General features: G+C 35.9%; 1 protein-coding gene across 1 annotated transcript in view; it reads right to left on the bottom strand.

The window, feature by feature from the left end:
- The window catches only part of LOC143234234 (ecdysone-induced protein 78C-like), a 45,742-nt gene extending 32,155 nt beyond the window's left edge, over positions 1–13,587 (bottom strand). Inside the window, exon 1 of the mRNA XM_076471435.1 lies at positions 13,456–13,587. The gene's annotated coding sequence lies outside the window, so the exon portion shown is untranslated. The remainder of the gene's footprint in view (positions 1–13,455) is intronic.
- Positions 13,588–17,809: the final 4,222 nt, after the last annotated feature.

The following is a 17,809-nucleotide window of genomic DNA, read 5'->3' as shown; positions in this document are numbered from 1 at the left end:
ATACGAAAATAAATATAGGGACTTATTTTTTATGCAGCATGGGTGGGTGAGGCATTTTTTTGTGTTTACGTCACTGCTTGAAAGTAATACAACTCGTTGCGCGTGTACTTTTCATTATTATTATCATTACTAATACGTCTACAGTTAATATTTTATAGCCACTTATATGGCTACAAACACGTGATAAGTTTGTATCGATGTTTGCCACATACACTCGCCTGATACTCCGTTTCTTATTTTATTTTTACGGAAACAAATTCAAAATGACAAACATTCCCTCTTAAACTTTACGTAAAGATCCCTGGAGAATTGTTGGAAACGTACTGCCTTTAAACATTCCCTCTTGGTAATTTACATAAAGGTCCCTGTAGAACCGTTTAAAATAACTTGGGATATTAAGTTATAAGTTCAAAAGCAAATCAAATTCGTATGAAACCATATACTGAATATATACATGTATATTATTATTATTACCCCTTATATCTTATTACAATCGCTGTTGTGAATGGTTGAAATTGAACAAAACTCTCAGCACAACAAAATTCTACAAATTGGATTGCACAGAACATTTTAAAATTTGGGTTTGTTTTCCATATTAATCAAAATATACAGTAACAAACTATCTAGCTGTAATACGGAGAATAACTGTTGTTTATCTTTCCTCTCTTTTCTGGTTTATACAATTTAATTTCTCATTTATAGTAGGGTTAGAATTAGCTCTTAAGCCTGAATTACAGAAGAATTTCACGATTAAAACACTTGTAGGATACTTCTTACTTTTTCATGTAGAATATAGTTTTCCATAGAAAATTCAAAATTATTATTCAATCTAATACAACAAATGTACCAAATTCAGACAGTAGAAATCTTGAACACATCTCTACTGTGAAATGGAATGTTTTGAACAAGTGACGCAAATGGTTTGCCATTTCTGCCAAGTTTCTCGACTCGACTGTTATGTTTCCTCATGATTTACTTCCGCTTCCTTACAAGAGTTTCTCGAAAGATTAATGCTGCATAAATTCGTAGTAGAGATTTTGATCATTACGTTCGTGTTTTCCGCGTTTTGAAAGAAAAAAAAAGATGGGAGAATGCAGTATACTCAACATAACATACAACAATTTTAAGGTAAAGCATTAAAAGTGTATTACAGGAGTTTTAAAAAGAAAGGCCATTATAGACTAAGAGTTTACTTTTATCTGTAGACTTTCACCGGACCCGACGAGCTTTTATCAAGAGCATATCTGGGTATGTAATTTGCTTCTCAAAAATTAATCAGACTGCGCATATATTTATTTTATAATTTAAAACTTCAAATTTCGTCTAGTTGGCCTTAGCCTTACTATTACAAATGTACCAGATTTTCGTACTACACAGTAAAAATATCAAATATCTTTATAGCGTATCACATTAATTACTGTTAATTTCTGGAAAATATTAAATTAATTCACATAATTACAAACATTAAACAAACAGATATTTAAAATAAGAAGTTGTTGTCGTTGATAAAACTAATCCCGAAGTTTCGTCAGTTCCACTTCGTTAGTTTTTCTAAATGTCACTCTTTCGGTCAAATATTAAGTACGAGGCACTTTGTTGGAGTATGCATACATACATATATATTTTGTTTTATTTTTTCTCAGTGTGTTTCTTTTTAATATTTTTAACTACTGTATTATCACTCTTTTGTTTCATCATAAATATAAAGTCCTATTGTTTTATATAGTGTAGCAACAGGCACTTGTCTTTCTTGTGCTTTAAGTCAGCATAGCCCAACTTATTTATACGATTGTTTTTTTGGTTTGTTTTGAATTTCGCACAAAGCTACTCGAGGGCTATCTGTGCTAGCCGTCCCTAATTTAGCAGTGTAAGACTAGAGGGAAGGCAGCCAGTCATCACCACCCACCGTCAGCTCTTAAGCTACTCTTTTATCAACGAATAGTGGGATTGATTCACATTATAACGCCCCCACGGCTTAAAGGGCGAGCATGTTTGGTGGGACGGGGATTCGAACCCGCGACCCTCAGATTACGAGTCGAATGCTTTAATCACCTGGCCATGCCGGTTCCCGATCAGAGGAAGATATGTAGTTAAGGTAAAAGTAAAAACCAACTTACCAAGCAGTATAGGTAATTAAATATACTTTTCTTACATTCCTTTTTATAAGAGTTACAATACATTGCTTCAAAAATTGGACACCCTAATTGTTAACGATATTTTGGGTCTTATACACGTAAAAGCTATGTGGATCCTATGCCATGTGCTAAGTTTGCAAGGAACAAAGATGAACCTAACTCAAATCGTATTACTAAAATTAATATAAGTACGACACCCGAATTGTTATCCAAATAGAACACGATCCTGTTATTTGTTGTTTTTCTGTAAGGTTCAATTTCACGGAAAGGGGGGCTCAGAAACGCCTGGAAGGGTAACCTGTTTTAAACACTCACACTATTATATAGCAGTGTCTTATTTGTCAGTCTGTCAGTAGACACTAAAAAGACCTCACGTAAGGGACACTTAATGTTGCTGTTTATACTCTCGTAACGTTAGTAAAAGGTGCGCATGCCATAAATCACGAGAATTATGCACCATATAGGCTACAACACAGCATGGCATATGAACTGGAAAAGCAAGAAATAAAATATTTGTTACTTTTACTTTCGATTTTATTAACTCTTGAATCAGAAAACTTTGGGGGACCCTATGGATGTGCATCCACTATAGTACCATTAATATTTTTTGTGATATTCGTGAGTGTACATAGGGGAAGGGGCACTTATCCCTCCTGGAAAATGAGAAAAATAATTCTTTCTTTATTCATTCAGTATATATGTATGAATTTTATTTTGTTTATTTCACAATTTCACACTACCTACCTCCGAAGAAAAATCGAAAGACGCCGATGTTCACACTGAAAAACATTAGTGTATAAATAAAGCAAGAAACGTAATAGTTTGTCGGAATGTGTAATTGTTCGTGTAAACATCAAACACTTGGCTGTGAAGTTTACTTGGTATTGTGATCACGTTTTTTACATAAACGGAACTTCTTACAACACTTTAGCCTGACGCAGAGTCACGGTGGTTTTGATTACACCGTAATTTGCCAAGGAAATTTGAATGAAACGGCTGTATCAGAAAAGACATAAAAATTTAAAAACGGCCCCACCCGTTAGGTGAATGACCTCTTCTGCTATATATTAGTTCACGCGCCGACGCTTTGCAAGACAATAACGATGACGTTACGAAAATGGACTAGGAGTTTGACACAAGAATGGTATTACAGCGTTAAGTTACTCGAGTGCAAGAAACAAAAACGGTTTAAAGGAAATCTTATTAAGTAAACAAAAGACGGACACGTTTATGAATTGTTCCTAGTTTTACACAACTGTCAAACATTTCATAGCTTCATCAATACGTATAAAGTACTGAGTTAAACACCTACTAGAATGACCAAATTTCCAAACCTGGATTGTCCAGCCGTTATTCCAAGTTATGATAAATTTGAAGAAATAAATCTTTTATTAATTTACTTTACACTTATTAACCAGTTCCTCAATATTTTCAAATAAGTTAACATTGGTATTACTGTTAAATAATTTCAACTATTTCTGTGGTGATAGATACAAAATAAATGAAGCAAAACAACGAAATTATACATGCAAGAAATACTTAATTATCTAATTTATCCAATTCATCTTAAAATAGGCCACTTCATAGCCGGATTTATTAACGAAACCATAACATTTTCAAACATAATACTTTTAGGGTTTAGCATTACTTTCCAACTTACACATATTTTTGTGAAGAATAAATGGAATGTAGAAGTTATGTCTTTTTTTTTTTAGTTAAATAGCTATAAATTCAGAACATGACTGTGTAAAGTGTTTTAACCATGTGCACTGCCTATAAATGTCTTCACGTTTAGATCTGAGTTTCTCATCATGAAGAAAACTTTCGAGAGAATATGTTTTACAACACCTATCAAGTCAAACAAGCTTATAACATTCGAGATCTGATATGACTGATAGTTTGATACCTTTATAATAAAACTGGAGGTCCCTTTATGGCCAGGTGGTAAATACACTCGACTCGTAATCCGAAGATAGCGGGTTCGAATCCTCGTCACACCAAACATCCTCGCCCTTTCAGCCGTATAGGCTTAATAATGTTACGCTGAATCCTACTACTCATTGGTAAAAGAGTGGCCCAACAGTTACGATGGGTGGTTGATAACTAACTGCCTTCCGTCTAGTCTTACACTGATTTGCACATAATTCAAAAACAAGCAAATAATCATCTTCTGCGTTTTGGACTGTGATAATTCAAACTAGCATAATTTTCAGTAGATATCTTTTACTGGATTTTTACTTCACAAATACCAAATTTTAAGGCAATCCATTAAGAAACACCCGATATATAACATTCCAGATTTTGACTGAGTCTCTTCCTATTTCCTTTATTTGCACCAAAAGCACATAAACTTTATTTAATATAAAAAACATACTTTTAGGAATTTATTTGAATTTGGTACACTGACAGATCTTTACAACATACAATTAGAAATCTCATTTGGTGTAAATGTAAATATAAGCCACACCTACAAATTTATACAACAAAAACCGCTCAAATTTAACGGACAATTTTGCGCATGTCTACGCAAAACGTTTTTACTACAGCTTCACCTAAACGTAAAAATGTTCTCTTCTGTCGTTTGGTTAATTCATAGCAGCAAAACTATAAGGTGAAATTACGTACAGACACATTATTAGACCAAGGACTAGCAATTTCTAACTCAACTTTATAAAATATTCATACGTGTGGCCGGTTATTACTGATTTTTCATTGCCAACTTTTCAGCAGAAATTTACAAAGTTTTATCAAATTCTCCCAATTAAAGAGTGTTTAGCGTCTCATAACTTATGCAATTGACGTAAATGTTTGTTTGTTTGTTTTTTAATTTCGCACAAAGCTACACGAGGACTATCTGCCACTAGCTATCCCTAATTAGCAGTGTAAAGCTAGAGGAAAGGCAGTTAGTCATCAATCACCACCCACCGTCAACTCTTGGGATACTCTTTTTACCAACGATTACTAGAATTGGCCGTCAAATTATAACACCCCCACGGCTGATAGGGTGACCATGTTTGGTGCAATGGGTATTTGAACTCGCGATCCTCAGACTATGAGTCGAGTGCCATAACCAACTGGCCAGGCCGGGCCTTTAACATAAGTAACGATACTTGATGTTGTTGTACCAAGTGCATGTAGGAGATGACAAGAGACTGTTAGTTTAGATTCCATGGCGAAACTATAAAGAAATCTATTACACTATTTTAGAGAAGAAATATACCGGCTTATATTTCAAAGAATCTAGTTGGTTATGTAAAACATATTTCTTTTCTGAATAATAGGGTTATAATCGTAAAGAAATTTATTGTTTGTTACTATTAACTGTTACTGTCTGTGGTTTGTTGATGTGTTTTGATAAAACGTCATGATTGCTAATAAAAAAACACCTCAGTTGCAAAAAAGAAAAAAAAGATGCAGCCAGAAAAGGACTAAGTGCAACTTAAAGGAACGAAATAAAACTTTAAACCTAACTGATAGCTACATTTACAGCTTGGATTAGAATTTTTACATCAAAATATCCATTCATTAGTTTGTGAGGCCGGGTTTTTTGTTTACATTAGGGAACGATGGTGGGTAAAACAAAATACGCAGCCTTAGCTAACTAATGAATGAATATTTGTTGTGGAATTTTTATCAATGCTATAAGTGTAGTTAAAGTTTGACCGTCAATTTTGGTTTCATTCTTTAAGTCGCACACACACACAACCTTTTTCTTGGTCACACTTTTTTCATACCTAATACGAAGAGTTCCGACATCATCCGTTACTCCCACTCACCTCCAACTAGACTAGAACAATTCAAACGCAGTATTATTAACCATATATATACACTACTTTTTGTTCAGTGTACAAGAGTTAGCCATTTCCCTGTTTGTTTACGGAAATAGGAAATGCAGTTTGAGTTTGTAAAACACAGGAATGTACCGTTGGTACTCTCTACCACTCAGTGTCATGGGCAATTTCTATAGGGATTTTTTTGTATTTTTATTATTATATTATTAATACAGCTGTACCGATAATATAGCTATGACATAAGCACAGTGGTGGAAAAAATGTATTGTATTACCCAATTTTTATCACACACTTCTTGGTTCGTGTGACGAGATGTGAAAGCGTTAGAGCAAAACGGTTGTGGACATTGTATGGAGTAATTTTACTCGTGTTACAGTCATCTAAACACACATATATTTACACCAACCTTGAAGAACGTATTACAACGGATGATCAACAAATAATTGGAAAATACGAAAATGAAAACTGGGTAAGAAAATTTAGATGTAAAGATAACGTCGTTAACGTAATTGATAAAAAGTTGTCACACAGTCTGTTTCTTGTTTTAATATTTGTTTGTGTCTCCTTTGGCCTTGATAACTGTTTGGAATCTCCAAGGGATAGAGTGCACGAGGGATTAAATTCAGTCATGAGTGAGTTCATAAAGACACGCTCGGATTAGGGTTTCATGCAGTTTCAGGACGCTTTTCGGTTTCTTCTCTTGTACTTTGTTAGCAGTTTTCTACAGGGTTGAGATTTGGGCTGTTGCTTGGTCAACATAGTGTTTTGACCCTCTCCCTCTGGTTATAGTCCTGCACCTGAATCAAGATATCTTTTCAGTAAACATACAATGAAATTTCCTCTCTCTTTCACGTTTACTGCATACAGTGCATGAATATTGCCAACATTTTAGTCTGTGACATGGAGCAAAGTCTCCCAGAATAAAATATTTCCTATCAGACCCACACAGGTTGAATATGATTCGTCTAAAAAGATTACCTTGCTCCAAATTACGTCAGTAATTTGCTCTTTGGCCCAGTTAAGCCTAACCTTCCTCTTCTTTTTTTGGTAAAGAGGTTTTTTTTATAGTAGAGACTGAATGATGCACACGGAAACAGTGACCCCTGAGGTTTCCTCCCACGTTCTGTTGAGATATGTGGATGATAGTCGACGAATCTTCAGGCTCAGGCGCTTCAGAGCACAATCGTCAGTTGCCATGGTTACGGTAGACTGGTTAAATTTAATTCTCCTAGCAATCTGTCTTATAGAAAAACAAACAATTCTAAACTCTAATGTACTTCACCGTTATTGAACCACATTTGCATCTAAATCCATTTAGAACTCGAATCCGAAGAAAATGATAAAATTAAGTAATCCAATAACAATTTTTCATCATTGTAATACTTTGACCGTATCGTATTGTTATTGTCACTTCTAGGTGCGTAAACAAAGAAGATAGTTGTTAATAAAGTTGGAAAACATGTAGTTTTGATAGCAAACAACAAAAATATGCTAAAAAACTAAATAAAAGTAGGGATTATGTGCTCCCTGAGTTCGTTTCATTTGTACATATGTGAGATTTCAAACGTTGTCTGAACAAATAGTAAATATAACATTTCTGTCTTTTGTCGAGTACTTATTATTAAAATGAAATTACAAATATTGGTATTTTCATAATACCCACTTCCATTCTTGTATCGTAACATGACAACAAATTATTCAAAATCAGCATCATCATTTAATAAAGTCATCAGTCAAAGTTCACAAATGCTACGCTTTAACTTGAAGAAAGTGTTTTCCTATTTAATCAGGTAATGAGACAACGAACTTTTGTAATGTTCGAAGCTTCGTCAAGGACAATATTGTTTCGGAGATAGTGTCAAAATCGTAACCATAGCAACACGTAGCAACAAGTTTACCAGATTCAGAACAGTAAACATTTCAAGGTCATCTTCGTTCTAGCTGACTCGAGATCCAGCGAGAGAGTACAACTCTAACGTACTTTCAAGGCCTCGTGACAAAATTACAAGCTAGATTCTCCAGAGGTCAACCACCCCAGAGTCACAGTGATAGATAAATAGATAGATGCAAGTGTCTATTAAATTTTCATAGTACAGTATACAATAGCCTTGATACCCAGGGTTATAAAGGCACGACAGAATCCTAGATCTGAGTTCTGTGGTTAAAGTTAAATTATACCTAGTAACTTACCCTCGTAACCACAAGAAACGACTTTTTAGAAAAACCACCACCACCACCAACAACAACAACAAAAGCAAAGAAATCCGGGTGTCTTAACATGATTTTCTAAGTTGTTACGTACGGAAAGACATCTACCTCGTATTATTGAAGTCTTCCTTCAAATTCACATTTTGTTACTTACTCTTTCAGGGCAGCTCTCAGGTGACCCAGCAGTGAGATTGGAAAGAAAAGCACTAACATTGAGAGTTCTATTAACGCAGAGGTCAGAGAACTTGCGCTTAGCAACCCATATAAAAACTGTTTGAGGAAGTTGATTGTATCTGGTGTGCATTTCCGTTTCTACCTACACGATTTAACTATTTAGAATATCCCTGATGTTTCTCTGCGACACCTTTATTATAAGTTACTGCGATTGAAAAAAAAAAAAAATCATGGAATTGTAAACTTATATATATATTTTTTATTTTAATGTTCTCGAAGTTTTTAAAAATGTCCCGGATTGGAAAAAAAAAAAAAAGTTGTTGGTGGTTTGAATCGATTCTTGCACTTGTGTTACGTATATACGATGATTATGTTAGTGTCGGTGCACTCTTCAGAAATTAGAGGCCTGGCATGGCCTAGCGCGTTAAGGCGTGCGCTTCGTAATCTGAGGGTCGCGGGTTAGCGCCCGAGTCGCGCCAAACATGCTCGCCCTCCCAGCCGTGGGGGCGTTATAATGTGACGGTCAATCCCACTATTCGTTGGTAAAAGAGTAGCCCAAGAGTTGGCGGTGGGTGGTGATGACTAGCTGCCTTCCCTCTAGTCTTACACTGCTAAATTAGGGACGGCTAGCACATATAGCCCTCGAGTAGCTTTGTGCGAAATTCAAAACAAACAAACAGAAATTAGAATTATGTCACGGAAACATTATTTCTTATAACATATGTAAGAACCCGCCGTAGCCCCTATATGTTAATAGATTTATTTATAGTATCACAATTGAATCTAAGTTAACAGTTTTTTATCATCACCCACATGCACTTGGTACAATACTATCAAGCATCATTATTTAGTTTAGTCTTACAAATCCGTATACTACGCGAACAATGGTAAATAATCTTCATACTAAATGCATATATACATATGGGCAATAGACAAATGAGAAGTGGTAAGAATAAATGCATTATGTAAGTTAAGCATTTTAACTAACTAACATTAGAGGAAGAATTTAAAATAACTTCTTAGACACATAAAAATTAATTGTCGTACAGATAAATAAATAGAAGAGTTTTTTATTGATTTGCAAATTTCATTGGCAATGTTACTAGCACATGATTAGGATATATAAACTTTATTTTAGTAATTTATGAAATGTTGGACAAATATGTTAAGAAATATAATGTAGATTGGAGATTAAATTATGGAGATTTGATTGATTCACGTTTGTGGAATGTGAAAACTAGCCCATGTCTCGTAAGACTGGTGAATAAGATGTGATATCCGGAATACGGAAACAAACCCGGATAGACATAATTGAACTCGAAATAAGAATAACATCAGGTTTAGCAACGTGAGAAAACATAGACATCTTGTAAGCAGAATTTTCTGAGTTATGAAACGTGTTTTCCTACATTGCAACGCATGATGTTTGGTGTACTCGTGCACTCGTTTTCGGTCTGTAGTCTGGAATTATATGTATTCACCTTTTCTTAACATAAATTCTTAAATTATCAATATATATATATATATATTTTTTTTTTTTTCGATTTCCAGTGATGCTAATGGAAACATACACTAAATTAGTCGTATAGAGAGCGTGGTATTTACTCCATTTTATTCTGGAAGCACATTCAAATAAATAAAATGTTATTCTAAACGTTACCATCTAATAATTTTATCCTATTTTACTGAAGTGCATAATGAAGTTCAACATAGTAATAAAGATATTTCTTCTTGCTGTTGTTGAAACTCAAAAAGAGTTTTGTAACATGGTAGATTCTGTTTGTTTTCAAGCTCCAAACTACTTAATACGTCACCTATACTGTGGGCATTGCGAGTACCGAACCACGAATTTTAGGGTTATAATCCTTTAAGCTTGCAGTTGAGCTGTCGTCAGGTGGGCAACGGGGTCAAAACCAGTTAACAAACTTCCTAAACCTTTCCCAAAATCACTACAGTAGCAGAGTTATTAATAGACAATTTTAGACATTCCTTTTTATTATATACAACTCCAGTTTTGAGTTGTAACCAAAGATATATGAATATGATTTATCTATTACAAAACAACTTACCAGTACATTTATTCAGTTGATTAAACCAGCATATGTATTCGACATTTTCAACACACGGGGCGGTAAGGTTAACACATACCGTTTCCAATTTAGATCTGTTGACCAAATGGAAGGAAATCAATAAGCAACACTCGCCAGCAGAATTTATTGACTTTTATAACACCCTAACAGCTGAAAGTGCGGAGCATGTTTATCAGTAACTAGGACTCGAACCTTGGACCTTTTGTCCACACCTGGTCCAGCACTATAAATACAGCAATAAAAAATTAGTAATTCTTCATAACCCTTTGTCTTCTTCCACAATGACACTTAACAATATTTCTATAGTTTGCTTTCGGTTCAGGGCCCGGCATGGCCAAGCGTGTTAAGGCGTGCGACTCGTAATCTGAGGGTCGCGGGTTCGCATCTCTGTCGCGCCAAACATGCTCGCCCTTTCAGCCGTGAGGGCGTTATAATGTGACGATCAATCCCACTATTCGTTGGTAAGAGAATAGCCCAAGAGTTGGCGGTGGGTGGTGATGACTAGCTGCCTTCCCTCTAGTCTTACATTGCTAAATTAGGGACGGCTAGCACAGATAGCCCTCGAGTAGCTTTGTGCAAAATTCAAAAAAACAAACAAGCAAATAAACATGCTTTCGGTTCTAACAAACACTAGGCAATAAAGATATTGAGAGATTAAGTTTGTAAAACCAAAACGAAGTAATAAAGTTTCAAAATAATTTTGCCTATTTGTTGAAGTACACTTGCTAATGCAAATTGAGGTTAAATTGTTTTCCTTGTACAAATTAGGCTAGCTCGAAGTACAGGTCCAACTGTGAGACACTGGCTCGCTTTAAGTGTTGGAAGTCCAGCTGTGACACACTGGCCCGTCTAAGTGTAGGAGGGTCAACTGTGACACAATTGCTCAGACTTTAAAAGCTTTTACTCTACAACCAACTTCCCATCCTCCTCATAGGGGATATTCTAGTATACAACTTAAATTTTACTGAATAACAGAGAAAACAAGATTAGTATAAAAAATTATAACCTATGAACAACCGCCTGCTGACTCAGAGATCAATCTGAATACCTTCTAATGGTAAAAATCAGGATGGCAGAGCAGAGACAGCTCATTGTGTAGCTTTGTGCTTATCGATAAAGAAATTCGACAGACAACCCTTCTGTCAGCCATGATCACTGTAGAAATATCTGAAGATTTGAGATAAATAAATAGTAAGGTAAACACACTGATGTGATGGCGTAAAACTAATAATCCGGAGGTAAATAGTATTCTAGGCTTATTATCCACTTTCTGTAATAACAGGCCAGGCCAATATTTCATTGAAACTAATACTAAAATTACACTAAACTTGTTACCTATTAGAGCAAACGCTTTCTAACTGCTACACATTTAACGTTGTAAATTCGTTTAAAGCCAGATTAATGACAAGTATAATCTGAGTGTCGCAGGTTCGCATCCCCGTCGTACCAAACATGCTCGCCTTTTCAGCCGTGAGGGCGTCATAATGTTACAGTCAATCCCACTATTCTTTAGTAAAAGAGTTGCCCAAGAGTCTTACACTGTTAAATTAGGGATGGCTAGCGCAGATAGCCCTCGAATAGCTTTGCGCGAATTTATAAAACAAACAATGACAAGTAATCACTGGTAGATGACTCCAGAGTGTCTCACATGCATTCAGTAGACCATTTTGCCGTGTCACTGGTTCCACATCTACTAAATGAAGGGCAAGAGGAACCAGTGACCTTTATACTAGTACGTATTACCTAAGTACTACTTCCAGAACCACACCACTTTGATTACTATGCAGGATAGATAAAGGTTATAGTTGTTTCAGAAAATTAAAATAATTTCGTAACGATGCCTTGTTTTTCTTAACACGAGGTGGCTGAATGTTTCTAGAAGGCCATTCATCTAAAGAGATGTCTCAATATCAGTGGTCATTGACCTTACTTATTCCTCAAGATCTCGATAAAAAATATACTTGGAGAACACGAGAAAATAATCCGCAAATTTAACTTTTCCTTGTTAATTGATTCATCGGTGTGAATAATTTCTAATAATATACAAATAGTCAGAATGCATTTCATCACTCACAAATGAAAATCAATGCACGAACGGCACCTTTCTTGACGCCACACCACAATTACGTGAAGTCAGGCGAGTTTCTAGCAGCGGTCATTCACCTTGATCACATGACCGTGAACTTGGCCCACATTTTACCTTTCCATCTTGCCTGCACTCAGCCACAGGAACATTGTCCACAAAGGTGGTGATGCAAGTCGATAGAGCAACGTTGTAGTGTTTACATCTTAAATAAATTTGAATGAAAATGTTCACAGCATATGCGATGCAGTTAGAGTAAGTTTTGACCAAGTGCCAGTAGCGTAAAAATCATGCGCGTTATTGTATTAGTGACATTAAGTAGAGATTTTTCACTGTATATGTGTGTGTGTTTTCTTATCTCAAAGCCACATCGGGCTATCTACCGAGGGGAAATCGAATCCCCTGATTTTAGCGTTGTAAATCCGTAGATTTACCGCTGCACTAGCGAAGGGGGGCGATTTTTCACTGTGTCTCTATTAGGCACGTGTTACAGTGCATTTCAACTCAGTGTCAGGGTTACAGAATTGGAAAGTTGGATTTGGGTTCAGTGACCGCGCGATGCGCGTAAAGTCCCGCGGCCCCTCGAACTCACGCATTGTGTTTTACAAGTAACTTTCCCCTCCCTTCTATAGACACATGTAATTCATAGATTCTTTATATAGCATTTGGTATGAATAGCATAATTGTTAATGTAATTTTAATTGAATATCCAAAATTATTTCTAATGCTTCAAGATACAACAATTTTATTGAAACACTGTTTAGATTTACCCTCCCCCCCCCTCAAGTAGCACAGCGGTATGCCTACGAAATTATAACGCTAGAAACTGGGTTTGGATACCATTGATGGGTAGAGCACAGATACCCGATTGTGCAGCTTTGCGCTTAACTACCAATAAACAACAAATATTTAAGGTTTAGTTTCGTATTTTATTCAAATTATAGTTCACTAGAAAAAAGGCAACACATACTCACCAGTTCCACCAAATTTTTTGGAAGTCTTTCCATGAAGAGCCTTGGTGAGAACAGTGATACTGGAACTTTCAGGTAAAGAATTTGTTTGTTCATACAGAACACTTACTGAAGGGGGTTTCGGAGCCCAAACGAAGGGGACTACATACTACGGTAATGGGGCTCTCCACGAAGCAAGTGGTAACAACAGATTCAGTAGCTGCAAATGAAGCCAAATTTGTATATTCTTTGGTTTCAAATCCAGAGTCGGTTGTCATGGAAACAGGGGGCTCGTAATGACCCGGATGTTTCGTTTCATATCCTTCTTTCTTAATAGACGGCGATTCAAAAAAACGAATCCCGAAGTCTGGATTTCCTTCGAAACCGAGGTCAGTCATCTTGGGGGTTTCACCTATCGAAGTCACTGCGGACGATGGAGAAGTCAAAACCCCACAAGACTGGTCCAGTTGTTTAAAAACATCCATTGAAACTCTTCCCTCTTGTGGTGTTCAGTGTTCCAGGGAATTGGAACCACAATTAACAGTAGCAGAACGCAAGACAACCGGTAAAACATTAAACGCAGAAATATTTTGTCCCGCGTAATTTTATCAAGATGTAGTCCTCTGTTTTATATGTCTTTTATGAGAACTCATGATGACATAGCTTGCTCAATGTCCTACGATATACGCCATGCGGGGTGAACGTCCTCTGCACTGAGACTACGTCTTCCCTATTATCTTGAGTTTAAAAACAACAAAAGAAACGTTTGTAGTAAATGATAAAAGCAATTGAACTCAGAATACCCTACAATTTTTTTAGCCAATAGGTCAAAATTAATTGTGGATTAAACTGACTAAATGGATATGTTGATCAAACGCAAGTGACACTGCCTTCTTAACGTCTGTCGCACGCGCCAGAGTGGGTCAGAGAGAACTTTCCCCACCGGCTGCAGGAGCACAACTGAAGCGGTCTCTCTGTGCCGCTATGTTTACCTGGCCGGTCGTTGAACCAGCGAGGTATGGAGATGCGGAAGCTTGGGCCACATGGAACCTGCTCCTCACACACCCTTGGTCTCGGCCCGTTAAGGGCGGCCTGTCCGAAGGAGGAGAGAACGAACGTAGGCGCGCGAAATTTGAGCCCAATTGCTTTACCTCACATGTGTAGGACGATATGGAAGGAAGGAGAATCAGTGAATAGCCTCGAAAACTACAGACCCATAAATCTAAGAAGCAATCTGTGAAAACTACTTGAAAATAAATAACCTTAAAACTAAATAATTACTCCCGGAAATACAAAATGGCTTCAGAAAAGCAAGACAAATAACAGATCATCTGATGAGATTAACGGAATAAATAATTTGAATTAGCCCTACTCTGTTTATAATGTATGCTAGATACATGACTCTCAAGGACCCAAACCACACTTTTTGCTACAGTTCTCAGATGATGTTACAGTCTGGCTTCAAACACAGCAACAGTAACATACAATATACAACCACTAATATATTGGTAAATAAGTAATAAGTGGAGAATTAAAACAAATGCACGTAAAAAACAAGTCGTACAAAACAAGAAAATTAATATCTCAGTTATATCTAGACGGGTTTCTTTTACAGGTAGCAACATCAGCAAAACTCTTAGGGATTACATTAGCCTTGAAATTAAACTGGATATCACACATTAATAACATTAAAGAGAGCGAGTTACCTTAGGAGGCTGACTGGCAACAAATAAGGCGATTCACCAGAAAACAGTAAAAATTCATAGAACATACATAAGACCAGTCGTAGAATATGTCTGTACAACATGGATAAATGCAAATAAAACACATATCAACAAAATTCGGCAAATACTAAACTGTATTTTAACGAAAGTGTGTAGAGTCTCCAAGATCAACAAACTCAGTATTTCTACACAAATATTTAATCATGTCAACTCTACCAGACAGATTCCTGGATAACTCGTTTCAATATTGTAATAAAAAGGAACCGATGAGTAAACTAGAGAATTACATAATACGTAATGAACAAAGCTCTAAGTACCTCTCCACTGTAAAACTCATAAATAAGAATCTTACAGGCCAAACAGTGCCCGGACATCTGAATCCTATACATAAACGTAGTTCTATTTTAAAAGATTTTTTAAATGCAAAAATAGGATTATGTGTGTGCACATGACTGCTAAGTGGAACTATATCGTGAACACAAACTAACAGTGCGATTATACATAAGTGAAGCTAGTGAAAAAATATTAACAAACAGTGTATAATGCAAAAACAAAGTTATTGCCCAGGATTCAGTAATAGTTGAAACAAAACAACAACTGCGGAGAGGGAGAGAGAGAGAGGTCAACGCTAAACCTGACCTTCCCAGGTCTTAAAATAACCTCAAAACCTATCGACAAAGAATATGTTGGACGCCGGGATCAAAGAATGTGCTTGGGATGCTATTAACTAAACCTAATTCTCATGTAAAGATTAAAACCACCATTTTCTTGAATAACTCAAAATACAAAATAAAATAAAATAAATCAATTGTTGAAATTTGTTGGTGTTTTTTTTTATTTCGCACAAACCTATACGAGGGCTATCTGCGCTAGCCGTCCCTAATTTAGCAGCGAAGGACTAGAGGGAAGGCAACTAGTTATCACCACCCACCGTCAACTCTTGAGCTGCTCTTTGGCCAACGAATAGTGGGATTGACTGTCCATTATATCGCTTCCGCGGCTGAAAGGGCGAGCATCTAAGGTGTGACTGGGATTCGAACCCGACATCCTTCGATTACGAGTCAAATGTTCTATCTATCTGGCCATGCCGAGCCCCAACTGTCAAAAAGGGTCAAAGAGGTCATCATTGTACTTGACCCTCATAGGTAAAAGTAGATCCAAGTCCAAATCAGGGTAGATAGAAAATTTCACGTTAATTGCGCCCTCTCTGTGAACTTTACAAGTATCATTATTATTTATTGAACTTAACAACAATATTTTTTCTTATGATAAATATCTAAAAGAAACAAAATGGAAATGGCTATGCATTAACATATTTCGAATTTAAAAGCTTACAACTGAAAGAAAACATTTCTTGCGAATAATTTGATTATGTTTAGTGCGACAGTAACAATGTATATTTCGCTATTAGAAGCTACGGTTTAGACTTTAGAGAATGGATAAAAAAACTTAAAACACCCAAACAAACCTCTCTCTTCCACGTGCCATTTAATTCTTAGCCAGTTTAACTTACAATATTCTAAATCTACTCAATATGGAACATTTTAAAATCCTCAGCTAATACATAATTTCTATATAAATTTTTTTTCGAGGTATTTAAATCACTTATATACGGCTCAACGCGTACATTTATACGAAAATCTTACTTTTTTCAGTTTACAGTTGAAAGCATTGTATCCGCTCTTTGCTTTTCGATATGATTTTATTTGTATATATATAAATAAACAAATTTCTCGATGAAAACTCAGACTATTTAAATTCACATATGGTGGTCACAGCAGAGATCACTTAGTAGCTTCCATGGGAGTGCTGTGACACAAGATTCTATTCAAAGGACCTCCTATGATTCACAGAGGTTTCAGTATACCCGTCAATCTTCTCCACTATTCCTAATTATTTTTATAGCTACTCAGGACTAGGGATTTGTACTCCATAAAATATTTAGTATATCCGTTCATTGTACGCGAGTACGTATGTAAAGTTTGGTCCTACTAGCTAGTGAACAGGGAGTATTTATACAGTTTCAAAAATTACACCCCAGAGTACTAAACGAGGTTAAGAAAACAAAATCTGATGTGAAATTTGAGATTAGAAATCCTGAAAACCTAGTCTTAGACCATCATTACTGTTTGTGTGACCTTCCGGGGCATATTACCCCTGATTTATATGGATCATGCCATATAGCTAAGAAAACTCCGGAGTTCCCTCAGTCCGCTTGCCAAGTTTGGCCATTTTAAGTCCAATACCAGTAAAGGAATTGGCTGGTAAAAGATATAGAAATACATATGTATTAAGCTATAAGCTGAATAAATATAGAACATCGTATTTACAATGGAATAAATTCACAAGAAATTATTAAAATGAAATAAATAGGAAGGCGGAATAACGAAAGTTTGGTCCTTATAAAAGCATCGAACTAATAAACACCTGTTTGAAAACTCTTGGTGTATCAGTAGTAAGTTTAGTTTTTAATTAACTTTAGAATCTATGGTTCGAGATCCGCAGCGTGCTTATTGTGCAGTTTTGTGTTGAAGAGCAAGCGAACAGTTGAAAACATTATGTCTCTTGAAATTTTGCATGTAGGAAAATATTTTGCTACGAAGAAATCCAAGAAGCTCACGAGAAATAAAAAAAATAATTATTCATTAAATGTT

This window comes from Tachypleus tridentatus, chromosome 12, assembly GCF_004210375.1.
Source record: "Tachypleus tridentatus isolate NWPU-2018 chromosome 12, ASM421037v1, whole genome shotgun sequence".
Classification (NCBI taxonomy): Eukaryota; Metazoa; Arthropoda; class Merostomata; order Xiphosura; family Limulidae; genus Tachypleus; species Tachypleus tridentatus.
Note: the sequence above shows the minus strand (reverse complement) of the source record. Positions and strands in the feature narration are given on the sequence as shown.